The sequence below is a fragment of the Palaemon carinicauda genome, chromosome 3 (assembly GCF_036898095.1).
Source record: "Palaemon carinicauda isolate YSFRI2023 chromosome 3, ASM3689809v2, whole genome shotgun sequence".
Classification (NCBI taxonomy): Eukaryota; Metazoa; Arthropoda; class Malacostraca; order Decapoda; family Palaemonidae; genus Palaemon; species Palaemon carinicauda.
In genome coordinates, this window is record NC_090727.1 from 146,535,511 (window position 1) to 146,548,542 (window position 13,032).

Consider the following 13,032-nt stretch of genomic DNA (forward strand, 5'->3'; position numbering starts at 1 on the left):
GCCGTACAGTACTGAAGTATGTAGATCATGATGAGGTAAATGTATAGCAAATGTTATTGCTGGTGGAGCAGCTGCTAAACCATTTATAACTCATCACAATGATTTGGACATGAACCTTTTCCTTAGAATAGCACCAGAATTACTGAAAGTGTTGGCTGTTGGTGGGGCAATATCTTCGCCGTCAATGACAGAATAGTACCCATGTTCTTTTTTGTGGGTTACGATAGCCTTATTTCAGGAAGTTTCCACCCTCTTCACGGTCTTGTTTAAAGTGGCATTTCTGTCGTCCTTATATTCTTTTCATCCTTCATGTAGCGAACTGTAGATTTATTGATGCTGTAATGGCAGATTATGTCTGCGTAGCTTCTATCTTCCTTAATCATGTGAAGGTATTTCACCTCCGCTATGATAAGCATTTTTCTCCAACACTTGGGTTATTGCCAGACGCCTTATTAGGTCAAGAACATCACAGGGGTAGAAAGCAATTGACAATTTTAGCCAAATATTTAAAAATACACCATAACTGGTGAAAATGTAGAGTGACGTCACGTAAGTATGCATAGAAGCGAACTGGAGGGCATTTGATACTGAATGCTGCAGTTTGCTTTAGGGAAATATTGTGGTCCAACAGCCAATCAGCAGCCAGGATACAGATCAGCGTGCCTTGTACAATATCATCTGGGCAAATTAAGCTCCTGTACTCTCCTCACTCTAACTGGGTTTCGTTACCTGTACAGATGCGCGATTCTTTTTGTCACCTAAGGCACACTACGCATTTTCTTCTTTCGGAATAACTAAACAAGCTATATACTGTAAGTTCATAGCTTTGTTGGAAACACCAACTTTGACACCAAAAAGTGAAATTAATCATTAAAAATTGCCAAGTAGTAACGTATGCTATTAGATATTGCCAAATAGTCTTAGAAATGTTCAAATATGAATTAAAACCTAAAATATAGAAATGTTCAAGTATGAATGAAAACCTAAAATATAACATAGGCTGTTAATATCCAAATAACAGACTGTAGAGTATGACATCCTCACAGTAGCGGCAAGAAGAGGTATGATACAGTACAGTACAATGTTATGGTTTAATAAACATTTTTTTTTAAATCATTAACACATGAACCCCTTTTACTGTACAGTATACTGAAATTTTTTTGGAGGATTCACAGAATCATGGTGTACCACCTTGTAAGACTTTTGTAGTAGACCGGGCGGGTCCAGTACCCAAAGTTAATATGCCTGCTTTACTACCAACCTTCCTTTTCAGCTCTATACACTTAACGTTAGATATTGCTAACTAGGTGTATCTGGATTCAGACATTTGAATGCAGTACCCATATCACATGTACACATACACTAATCCCTCAAATTAAATGATAAAAATCTAGTTTTTGGAAATAAGTGTAAACAATACAGTATTATTGTAGAACCATTTGATTGTCATGGAATTATAAGAAAATGTTACAGTGCATGGCAACGCTACATCCTGATCTCATGCGAAGTCGTGAAGGGTGCATGCATCATTTTTCATGCTCACATGATGATTCACATGTGGGCTTTGGTGATGGATGGGTGGATTGAGACAACCCTATTCTTGGAGCTTTCCAGATTGGCACATTGGCAGGAGGTTATTGTTCTGGAACAACCATTGAATGCATCAAGGCCACCTGCCAATATGTCCATCTAATAAGTTGCCATTGTACATTTTTCAGTTGGTCTTGCCAGTTGGCATATGTAAACTACCTGTACAGGCACGTTTCTTTTTTTATGAATGTCGTCTCATAATTGCTCTAATATTCATTTTCCTTCAAAATCCCTACAGTTTTCCATTCTTCTATATACCTAATAGCTTTCATCTGTCCCCTCTTATAAGGCAATATTAAGCAAAGCAAAATATGGCAAGGGATTACCTTATCCATATTTTCCTACGTATCTTACCATGTATTTTTTGGTATTAATAATTGCCATTGAGGGAGATGGTACACATTTGTTTGGCAATCCAATGTTCCTCTGGATGACACTTTAGTTCTCAATGTTATATTGTAGTCTTCTTTCATATGCTGTAGTTTAATATATTTTGAACTGCCAAATATTTATGTTGGATATCAGATGCCTAATATTTTGTAGTGACAATACTGGTTTTTATAGTTTCTCATTGGCTTTATTTTAAATGCTGGCTCTGAAATTAACAATTTGTTTTTAGTCTTATATGTGATAAATTTTGATTTTTATTTCATCATATTATATGTAAACAACAGTTTTCTGTATACAGTATAGAGAGGAGTGCAGAGGAAGTTTCTCGCTTTTTTTATATTTGTGTATGTTCTCGAGTGACATTTCTCTTATATCCCTTACTGTATATTTTCTTTGGCTTAAAATGCTGTGTGGCCTTCAAAGACTTTCCCAGTAGAGACTAGAAGAGGGAATCCAATGTGAATACCACAGAAATATTGTCTCCCCTGCTCTAGGACCAGTGCATTAACGTGCTGAGCATGGAGTCAGTGTGTATAAAGGAGACCCTCGATTTGAGACCCATTTGAACTCTACTCAGCACCTCGGTAGCTGAAGTTTGTCTGCTGTGAATGGCATAATTACTGTCATAGAAAGGAACCATCCTCCCTGTCGCCAGACTACAAATGCCTACACTAATTCTCAACCTTCACAACATCTAATTCTCATAACTTTAATTTTGTGAGTTTAGAAGATCAATGCCTAGGTTTAGTAGTTGATTCCAAGTTTTTTCTTCTCATGGGTTAACTTATCAATAAAAAGCATGCTTTAGGTTATAAGCACCAGTAGTTGAGTAATTGTGAGTTTGTTATTCAATTGTTTGGGTTTTCACTGGTTCGATTGGTGTTGTTACTTCTCTTGCATGTCTTTTTATTTAGAGTTGGTTCTTAGTTATCTGCCCTTCAAAGAATGTACAGTAGTTAGATAAGATTTTCCTATTTGATTCATAAAATAATATAACTTTTTGGCCTTATTTGGCTTAGCCTATAACGTCCCTATCTTGATAACTATAGTTTAACAATCGAATGTTGGAGTTCAAATTGCTGGCGCCATTTATTATAACTCCGATTTCATTAATCAGACTCAAGCCATTGAGAGGGAAGGTTAGCTTTGGGGTTTCTATACTATTTTCAGGCTAGCATAGCCTTTTTGGAATTTGTCTAACTGTTTTAAGGTTAGCTTTGGAGTATCCATGACTACAGTTAGGCTAGCATGGCTTTATTGGGATTTGTTTAATTGTTATAAGGTTAGCTTTTGGGTATTAATAACTACAGTTAGGCTAGCATAGCCCTATTGGGATTTGTCTAACTTTTAGAGTGTTTAACCCTGGATAGGTACGATGGGTCGTTTGCGACCCCGAGCGTAAAAAAAAAACAGGTTTTTCTCACGTGACTCACCCCCGTGACTGAATTTGTGGGTGATCGACCTGCAGGAGGTGTCTCCCCTACACGCTCTAGTAGTGTCCAGATGTGCATTGCTGTAGCTGTACTCCTTCCCCGATTTCTGAGACGCGTCGGGGTCGTTCGCGACCGAGTTTACCCTTCTAAGGTAGTTTGCATAATTATCAAAGTTATTACGTATTATGAAATTGTCGTAGAATGGTGCAACTTGTATAGGTTATCAGTTGTGGAAAGTCTTGGTGGATTGTTTGGCTACCATGTGCATGATTTTTTTTTTAGTTAAAATGTCGTTCATCACCACGAGGACCATTTTACCGCGAGTGCCCCTTTTTCATTTTTTTTTCATTTTTTTGCCAAGTCATTTTTCCGTAAGATATTGCCAAATAGGGTCGTAAAACTTTTGCTTGTTTAGTGTTGGAAAGTGTGTCTAGATGATCTGGCTACCCATGCATGACTTTGTTTTTGTCAGATACGACGTAGTTATTGGTATATTGGGTATTTAACTGCGGTTACCAATTTCTGTTTTTTTTTTCAATATTTGTAAAAATTACTACGTAGTAAGGAATTGCCGTATATTATTCATTTTTTTTTCATGTTTATGTGTTAGAAAGTGTGCCTTGATGGTTGGGCTAACACGTGCATGTCTTTTTTTTTATCTGAGATGCCGTATATTAGAATGTCGGGCATTTTACCGCGAGTGTCCCTTTTTCATTTTTTTGCCAAGTCATTTTTCCGTAAGATATTGCGAAATAGTATCGTAAAACTTTTGCTTTTTTAGTCTTGGAAAGTGTGTCTAGATGATCTGGCTACCCATGCGTGATTTTGTTTTTGTCAGATACGACGTAGTTATTGGTATATTGGGTATTTAACTGCGGTTGCCAATTTGTTTTTTTTCAATATTTGTAAAAATTTACTACGTAGTAAGGAATTGCCGTATATTATTGATTTTTTTTTCATGTTTGTGTTAGAAAGTGTGCCTTGATGGTTGGGCTAACACGTGCATGTCTTTTTTTTTTATCTGAGATGCCGTATATTAGAATGTTGGGCATTTTTCTGCGAGTGCCCCTTTTTATTTGTTTTGCATTTTTTTGCTTAGTCATGTTACCGTAAGGAATTGGCAAGTAGTGTCGCAAAACTTATAATTTTATAGTGTTGGAAAGTGTTTCTAGATGATCTGACTACCCATGCCTATTTTTTTTTTTAGCCAGATTTGGCGTATATATAAGTATGTGTTCGATTTTCCTGTGATTGCCATTTTTTCGTTTTTTCCCATTTCTTTCAAAATTACTACGTACTAAGGAACTATCACAGAGTAATATTTCATTTATATGTTTATTTGTCGGAAAATGTGCCTTGATGGTTTTCCTAGCACGTGGCTGAAATTTTTTTTTTCTGAAATGCCGTATATTAGAATGGCCATTTTTCCACGATTGCCCCTTTTTATTTGTTTTGCATTTTTTTGCTTAGTCATGTTACCGTAAGGAATTGGCAAGTAGTGTCGCAAAACTTATAATTTTATAGTGTTGGAAAGTGTTTCTAGATGATCTGGCTACCCATGCCTATCTTCTTTTTTTAGCCAGATATGGCGTATATATAGGTATGTGTTCGATTTTCCTGTGATTGCCATTTTTTCGTTTTTTCCCATTTCTTTCAAAATTACTACGTACTAAGGAACTATCACAGAGTAATTATTCATTTGGATGATTATTTGTCGGAAAATGTGCCTTGATGGTTTGCCTAGCACGTGGCTGAATTTTTTTTTTTTCTGAAATGCCGTATATTAGAATGTTAGCCATTTTTCCGCGAGTGCCCCTTTTTATTTGTTTTGCATTTTTTTGCTTAGTCATGTTACCGTAAGGAATTGGCAAGTAGTGTCGCAAAACTTATACTTTTATAGTGTTGGAAAGTGTTTCTAGATGATCTGGCTACCCATGCCTATCTTTTTTTTAGCCAGATATGGCGTATATATAGGTATGTGTTCGATTTTCCGGTGATTGCCATTTTTTCGTTTTTTCCCAATTCTTTCAAAATTACTATGTACTAAGGAACTATCACAGAGTAATGATTCCTCTATATGTTTATTTGTCGGAAAATTTTGTTTACTTTTTTTTTCATTGAATATCATCAAATTTTTTTAGCTAAAATATTATATTGTTTTACAATTTTTTTTTTTTTTCGATTTTATTTCCCTTCAAAAAAATTTTTTTGGGTCAGAATTTTAATTTTATAGTCGTAAAATAATCGACAATTATCCAGCAACCCACCATACAATTTTTATGCATATCCAATAATAATTAGATTAGTAAATAACACCTTGAAATTGACATACCCTTCCTACATTTCAAGTGGCAGATTAGGGAGTCTGAGTCAGTGTGGTTGGCGGCATTTTGTGGACATATCCGAAGCGTAAGCTGCCCTATCTATATATATTCTTGTTCCCTATAGATTTTGTGATATTTTGGTATATTTTTACCTGCATAAATATCATATGTATTAAATATATGTATTTTTTTACGAAATTTCTAAGTACTCAAAAAATTACCTTTAGATATGGCCCCTGATATAAATGTAATTTACAAAATAATGAAGATTTTTTTACATATTTCTATTTTAGGATAACATATGTTTATTCCCTAAAAAAATTAGCCACTTCCTATTTCATTTGGGTACCCAAAAAAATTCATGAAATTTGGACAAATTTTTTTGGCCAAAAAAAGTTACCCTTTTTTTCTCATTTCAGATCTTCACCTCCATGGGTCTGATTTCATCCAAAATACATCAAGATGTGTCCTAAACATTCAAGAATCAATTCCTAAAAGGATTTGTGTATATATGTATAAACTTTTTTTTTATGAATTTTTATGTCAGGTCTTTTTTTTTTCTACTTAATTTTTTAAAATATTTATAATAAATAGTTTTTCTGCAGATGAGTAGTATTTATCTTTACAGTTGTTTTAAGCATTCATTGAAGTTTTTTTTGGCAAAAGAAAAAAGGAGGTTACTGCAAAAACTGATTTTTCAAGAATTTTTTTTGGCGTCGGGGTCGTTCGTGTCCGAGTATACCCTTAAAGGGGTGTCCGAGGAGCGTACCTATCCAGGGTTAATACTATTGCACTTGGTAGTAACTGCAATTAGTTTACTGGCCAAACTGAATGTTTCTTTAATTGTTGCTGGGTAGTTCTAACTTCAGTGAGGTTAGGCTAGAGACAGGATTCATCTGGTTATTCATCTTTATCGCAGCTGCTTTATAATCTACCAGTAGATAACCATATAGCTGATTATTGAAGTGATAACTTATTAATCAGACAATATTCTCACTTTTGTGATCGAGTCGGCGTAAATCTGAAGCATTTTTTACCTTCTTTCCTGGGCCATCTTTACTTTCTCAGTAGTGAGCGAGTGTTTTGGCGGCTGATTAAAGTAGGGGGTCGAAGTATTTTTTTTTATTGTGTTTAGTCATTGTTAATGTTACTTATTAACAAATCAAAAACAATAAATTAGTAAAATTTTTATTTTATTTTTCTATAGTAATCCATAACAAAAATTGACTTGTTTATCTCCACAATTCACAAAAATAAAAAGAAATCCTCCATTAGCATGTTGGAGTATGCAACTAGATACAATTGGTTTCAATGGTAAACTTTGAGACATTAACCTTCATCTTTACCAGCTGCAATGATAAGGTGGGTTGAAAAAAATGGTAATTCTTATAAAGTAATGATATTTTAGAACAATTTGGTTTGAAATATATTTCTTACCATAAAGGCATTACTTTGTTACCTGAGTAGCTCTAGATGGGAAGCCTTCCTTAGCCCAACATAATTAATACTGCCTGGATCTGTTGAAATTATGTGAACCTCAAGACTAAAGTATTATATGGTGTACTGTAGATATAGTACTAAGAAATGGTTGTGAACTGGGGTAGAAGCTTCTAAGTAAAGTTGGTTGCACTCCTTGCAAAGGATGAACAGAAATATAATGCCTGCTCTTCTCTCCCTCATGCATATACTTTCTTTCTACCTTACTTGTTACTTCATTGACTGCACTGGTGGGTACAGAGCAGAACCTTTCTAAACTTTAATCCTAAAACACTCCCTCGTGGTTGTGACTGAACTCAAATATCCCTCATTTCATGCCTGTTCAGGTAATGATGTAAAACAAGAGATGAAAAAATATGAGGGAAGGGAGAGGAAATTTGTCAGTTTGTCATAAAACATGGAACATATGATAGACTATTACTGCCAGTTGTATGTGCTGATTACTTAAACTATGATGCTGAGCATGATTTTCACCTGAGTAATGTGAAACACATTTTCCATCTAGTACTAATGCATTAATCTTGAGAGGATCTGTCTTCTTATCAATCATCAAAAATCTATAACCACATGGCTAAGATTATATAAAAAAAAAAAAAAAAAAAAGATGGCCCCCATAATCAGGCCCAGCATGCTCAATCTTTGCTTCTATCGTCATTTTGTTGAGCCCCACCAAAGGATGGGAGGACATGTATTTCATGTTCATTGCAACACATTTCATTGTTTGTTGCCATGAACACTACTAAAATTTCTTCTCTAGAAAATCTTTTTTGCTCTTTCTATATATTTTTTTCTTTCACATTAAGTAATCATTCACTTAAACTGAAGGTGTTTAAATTTAATAAAAATTTTATAATTTCATGATTTTATTAAGGTTTTCATCATCACTCCTGTATATCTATAGTAAGTCGTTGAATTCCTGTTTATGGCTTTTGTAAGTGAAAACTAATGTGAAAAGCAAATTATTTAGTCTCGCCAGAATTTGATGTACTTGTCTACCAATTGTTTGTTATTCTGTACTTACCAACAAAATTATATTTTTCAATATTAATCTTACCCGATAATCATGTAGCTGTCAACTCTGTTGCCGACAGAAATCTACGGTCGGGATACGCCAGCGATCGCTATACAGGTGGGGGTGAACACAACAGCGCCATCTGTGGTCAGGTACTCCAGTACTTCTTGTCAACACCACCTCAATTTTTCCTCTGTCGTGCCTCCGGCTAGACCTACATGGATACGCTGTTGATTCTGGAGTTATTGCTCACGATTTGGTGATGTATTTGCTCTAGAGTTTAGCCTTCGCTATTCAGGAAGCTTTATCATTAGCTTAGCAAGTTTTTGGAATTAATTTGATTTAATTTTTTATTTAATTTTGGTGACGAAGAGAGTATGAACTCTCTTTCACTTTTAATGGCCGACCCTTCTCTTAGACGGAAGTGTTGGTGTCGAAGAGAGTATAGACTCTCTTTCTTAATTTTGCTTAACAAAAGTTATAGATTTATTTTATATCTCTCCGCCTTTTATAGGCCTCTTCGATTAACTTCCTTTTATTATAACTTATTAAAATTAATTTTTATATTTGTTTATATTCGACCTTTCCTTATAGTAGGCGGTCTTTTCTTGGAACCGAAGTTAATTAACATTGAGCCCGTCATTTCGTTTTTACCTGTTAACATATTATGCTATTTTAATGTTTTTGAAAGAATTTCTTTGATAGTCTCGTACTGTTTTCAAAGTTGAACTAACGTTTTGTTTTGTCTCTGCAGTTGTTGACGTTCAGAACGTTCAACTTGCGCTCTATCGTTACGATAGAGAGAGAGTCTTCACGGTGTCACGTTGCAGTAAGAGTAAACCGATTCTAGCGTTTTGTTCATTCTTTCTTAGCTTAAATGGTTTTAATTCTAATAAAGGAACTTTTTATTTGGGAAATCTTTCAGTTTTTTTTTTTTTTTTTCCTTTAACAATAATATGTTTTAACGATATATATAATGGGGCTCATCTCTCAGGTTCTAAGTCAAGAGAGAGAGATAGAGACGGAGGGAGAGAGAGGAGGATAAACGTTTCGTTCAAGCGGGTAACGTTGTTATCGTTTTTGCTCTTCTCCCTAGTCTCTTTAGGGGAAGAAGGTAAACGTTTCTAGAGTTTTATTCTTGTTCCCAGGCTTTATGCGGTGAGAGATTTTAAACGTAGTTTATTTGATCTAGTGTTTAGTCTCTTTTCCAGCCACTGAATTCTTTATCTTTCATTATGTTTTTCTGTTACATTGTAATACTGTTTTCGCAATTACTAACTTTTAATGAAGGATAGAATTGCGTGTTTCAGGTACAAACCACTTAAAGTTTCGAGTTCAGTGAAATAAGTGCAAACAGAAAATCAAAAGTGATAAAGTGATAAGCGCAAAGTGTTACAGTGTTGCGTTCGAGGGTTCGTCTGTTCGTGCCAGTTGTTCGCCTAGTCTGGGACCTCTTACAAGCTCCCAAGCCCAGGGGAGAAGTAACGTCGAAGGACTTATGGGTTCATCAGGCCTTGATCGACGAACAGACGTTTCCCTCCGTGGTTTCGGGTGTAACCAACTCACGTAGCCGACGTGATCACCCCACCCACACAAAGACGAGAGAGCCCATTTATTCCTCGTCTGCGGAAGAGGTTTCTCGCAGAAACCATGGACCAAATCTTGCAGCTTTTAAGTGCAAGTCGGTCCCTTCCGCGCAAGTCCAACTCCTAGGTGGAGCCATTAACACTGGGTCAGTTCGGACTTGCTGCAGTACGACAACTGCACACCTCCCAGAGAGGCAAGGTGGTACCGCAACAGGCAGTAACTCCGTCTGTTGCCGCACCAGCTGTTTTAGACCCTCAGTCTCAACGGACAGTAGCTCCGTTTGTTGTTGTCTTTCTTAGACTCTAGTGGTCTATGCTGCAGACAATGCAGTCTCAGCTTGCGGTGTTGATGCAGGAGTTTCAGGCAGAGAAGGTTAGCACACCTCCTCCTGCGAGCGCTCCTCCACCTCTGCGCAGTCCACCCTGCCAGACGTATGATGTTGAGGCTCCTCCATGCGTGAGCTGCCGCATTGGGAGTTGCCAGGTACCAGCGCTATGCAGCAACCTCCACTTTCCTTGAGGCAGGAGCCTCTTGCTATGCGGCAACCTCCTCAACCCTTGAGGCTGGAGTCTCAACTCTTGAGGCAAGAACCTCAACTCTTGAGGCAAGAGCCTCAACTCTTGAGGCAAGAACCTCAACTCTTGAGGCAAGAACCTCAACTCTTGAGGCAAGAACCTCAACTCTTGAGGCAAGAGCCTCAACTCTTGAGGCAAGAGCCTCAACTCTTGAGGCAAGAACCTCAACTCTTGAGGCAAGAGCCTCAACTCTTGAGGCAAGAGCCTCAACTCTTGAGGCAAGAGCCTCAACTCTTGAGGCAAGAGCCTCTCTCTGCGCAGCTACCTCCTCAACCCTTGAGGCAGACGCAACTCTTGAGGCAGACGCAACTCTTGAGGCAGGAACCTCATGCTATGCGGCAACCTCCTCTAACCATGAGGCAGGAGCCTCATGCTATGAGGAGCCTCATGCTATGCGGCATCCTCCTCAAACCATGAGGCAGGAGCCTCATGCTATGCGGCATCCTCCTCAACCCATGAGGCAGGAGCCTCATGCTATGAGGAGCCTCATGCTATGCGGCATCCTCCTCAACCCATGAGGCAGGGACCTCATGCTATGAGGAGCCTCATGCTATGCGGCATCCTCCTCAACCCATGAGGCAGGAGCCTCATGCTATGCGGCAACCTCCTCTTCCCATGAGGCAGGAGCCTCATGCTATGCGGCATCCTCCTCAACCTATGAGGCAGGAGCCTCATGCTATGCGGCATCCTCCTCAACCCATGAGGCAGGAGTCTCATGCTATGAGGAGCCTCATGCTATGCGGCATCCTCCTCAAACCATGAGGCAGGAGCCTCATGCTATGCGGCAACCACCTCAACCCATGAGGCAGGAGCCTCATACTATGCGGCATCCTCCTCAACGCATGCGGCATGAGCCTCATCCCTTGCAGCATGAGCCTCTTCCCATGCAGCATGAGCCTCATACCATGCAGCATGAGCCTCATCCCATGCAGCATGAGCCTCATCCCATGCAGCATGAGCCTCATCCCATGCAACATGCTCTGCTTACCTTACAGCATGCTCTGCTTACCTTACAGCATGCTCTACATACAGCATGCTCTGCATACCTTACCGCATGCTCCTCAGTCACACATCTTTGGTTGTTGCCAACTCACTAGACTGTCAAGCAGTTTCATAACGTTGCCTTCTAGTCTGCTGCTTTTGCACCAGTGAAACCCTCACTGAGAGAACTTAGCTTTTCTCGGATATGGTTCCTGTAGATGAGAAAGTGCTATTCTCCCTCCTTCTGATATTCCCTTGAGGACTCTGTCATTTGGAGAGGAGCCTTTAGCTGCTTAGCCTCCTATGGACTTTTATTTAAGCATAACATGCTTCCAGGGAGGGTAATGGTTCCACTTCAGTCGCTAACCCCGTCTGTTACCACACCTGCTCCCATAGACCTTGAGCTTTGTTGCAAGACATGCAGTCCAAGCTTAGTCCTTGTTAGAGGATTTTTTTTTGTTTACGGAGTCAGTGTGTCACTGGGAAGACGTTCAACAACCAGCAGAAGTGACTTGTTGTGACGCAGTGCGGCAACCTCAGCAACCCGATAAGGAGTTGTCTGTACGACCCAGACAGTCTAGACAGCTTCGGGTTGTCGCTGTACTTCCTCGCTTCCCCATGGTTGACAGTTCACAGACTGTGCAGCAGTACCATGATCTTGTGTCCGGCTCCGTCAGACGACTAGCTTTTAAGAGCTCCCACAAGTCGACGCTGTCTGGAGATTCTCAGATGGACTATGGATCTGACCAAGGAACTGGGCCTCCTGGTCAATTTTGAGGAGTCCCAGCTCGTCCCATCCCAGACCATTGTCTACCTGGGTATGGATCTTCAGAGTCGAGCTTTTTGGGCTTTTCCGTCGGCCCCAGGGATCTACTAAGCCCTAGAATGCATCCAGAGCATGCTGAGAAGGAACCGATGCTCAGTCAGGTAGTGGATGAGTCTAACAGGGACACTTTCATCGCTGGCCCTGTTCATTGAGTTAGGGAGACTCCACCTCCTCCCCCTTCAGTATCATCTAGCGGCTCACTGGATAAAGGACATGACGCTAGAGACGGTCTCAGTTCCTGTTTCCGAAGAGAGGAGGTCCACTCTCACGTGGTGAAAGAACAGCTTTCTTCTCAAGGAAGTCTACCTTTGGCTGTTCAGAAACCCGACCGCCGTCTCTTCTCTGACGCATCAGACACGGGCTGGGATGCGACTTTGGACGGACAGGAATGCTCGGGAACATGGAATCAGGAGCTAAGGACACTTCACATCTATTGCAAGGAGCTGTTGGCGGTTCATCTGGCCTTGATAAACTTCAAGTCCCTCCAGCTTAACAAGGTGGTGGAGGTGGACTCTGACAACACCACAGCCTTGGCTTACATCTCCAAGCAGGGAGGGACTCATTCGTGGAAGTTGTTCTAGATCGCAAGGGACCTCCTCATCTGGTCAAAAGATCGAAAGCTCACGCTGGTAACGAGGTTCATTCAGGGCGATATGAATGTCATGGCAGATCGCCTTAGCCGGAAGGGTCAGGTCATCCCCACAGAGTGGACCCTTCACAAGAATGTTTGCAGCAGACTTTGGGCCCTGTGGGGTCAGCCAACCATAGATCTGTTTGCTACCTCGATAACCTAGAGGCTCCCGTTGTATTGTTCTCC